The sequence below is a fragment of the Propithecus coquereli genome, unplaced genomic scaffold, assembly GCF_000956105.1.
Source record: "Propithecus coquereli isolate 6110/MARCELLA unplaced genomic scaffold, Pcoq_1.0 Scaffold601, whole genome shotgun sequence".
In the NCBI taxonomy this organism is placed as follows: Eukaryota; Metazoa; Chordata; class Mammalia; order Primates; family Indriidae; genus Propithecus; species Propithecus coquereli.
The window spans coordinates 1054550-1056308 of NW_012151964.1; positions in this window are offsets into that span (position 1 = coordinate 1054550).

Consider the following 1759-nt stretch of genomic DNA (forward strand, 5'->3'; position numbering starts at 1 on the left):
ATTGTTTCTAAACTTTCTGCAGATAGAGCTAGGAAATAGGTTTGTTTGGTTGGTTGGTTTTTGTTTGCTTTAAAGAAAATACATTATGAGTTCATGCTGACATTTATAAATCAAATCTAGGAACGAAAGGGCTTTCTTATTTTGTTTCCTGTTTGTTATTTTGTTTTCTTGTATTGCTATGTCTTTGCGTTTCCCTTTAATCTTTTTCAAGTATTTATTTGGCCACAGATTTGAAAGGAGATTCCATTTAGTCTAAATGCTATCTTGCTGCTTCTTCGAAATATAACTAGTCATTAAAGTAATTTGCCCTTTCCCTTGGCGCTGATTTTGGCTTGGGAAGCTGGTTAAACCACAGAATAGTTTACCTGGACCAGATTAAGATGATGACTCATGACCTGTCTTCACTAGTTTAAAGCAAATGAGATTGCATCATAATTTTGCTTCCATTATTGTCTTAGTAAGTCCGTGTGGGGGAGTCCAATGGCTCACCATTAAGATTAATATTAACCTTCCGTACCGTCTGTTAATGCAAACATCAAAAGAGCTCCAGGGAAAAAGCGTGTTAAAAGTGGGCGCCAGGGAAGGGAACGAAGGCTGCTTCACACCAGACGAGCAGCAGGGGTGGAAAACACGCCGAAATGGAAAGGCGGCCGTGGCGCAGGCTCGGAGCACTGGGCATTGTGCTTTTCCCCCTCAGTCTTCGTTCCCACAGAAGTGCTAACCCTCCGTGTTAGCGTCTCTGCCGGCTGTTTCTGTTCCTCCTCCTCCTCAAAACCCACCCACCTGTCAAAACCCAACTCACAGTTCACCTTCTTCTGGAAACGTGACCCTTCCATTCCCTACCTGAATTTTCATTTATCTCGAAAGCTAAAGCCCTTGAAAATACACTCTCACAGGCTGACTTCTCACGCCCTCCAACAAGATTATACACTCCTCAGGACGCAGCTATGTCTTCTAATTCCTGCTTGCCACCTGGTGCTGCGACACGTGTGGGCCTGGAATTCCCGAAAGGCCCAGTGGGGATATCTGTCCTTGCTCTGTGCTATCGTGCTCATGGACTGGTAGAATCAACATTGTTAAAATGGCCATAGTACCCAAAGTGATTTACAGATTCCATGCAATCTCTATCAAAATACCAACGTCATATTTCACAGATCTAGAAAAAATAATTCTATACATTGTTTGGAACCAGAAAAGAGCCCAAATAGCCAAAACAATCTTAAGCAAAAAGGACAAATCTGGAGGCATCACATTATCAGACTTCAAACTATACTACAAGGCTATAGTAACCAAAACAGCATGGTATTAGCACAAAAACAGAGATATAGACCAATGGAACAGAATAGAGAATCTAAATATAAAACCATCTGCCTACAGCCAACTGATCTTTGACAAAGCAGACAACAACGTACACTGGGGAAAAGAAGTCCTATGCAATAAATGGTGCTGGGAAAATTGGAGGGCCACATGCAGAAGAATGAAACAGGACTCCTATTTCTCACAACTCACAAAAATTAATTAAAGATGGATACAAGATTAAACATAAGGTATGAAATCATAATAATTCTAGAAGAAAATGTAGGGAAAACTCTCTAGATATCAGTCTAGGCAAAGAATTTATGGCTAAGACCCTAATGGCAATTATGGCAACAACGAAAATAAATAAATGGGACTTGATTAAATTAAAAAGCTTCTGCACAGCTACGGAAATAATCAACAGAGCAAACAGACAACCTACAAATGGGAGTAAAATATTCAC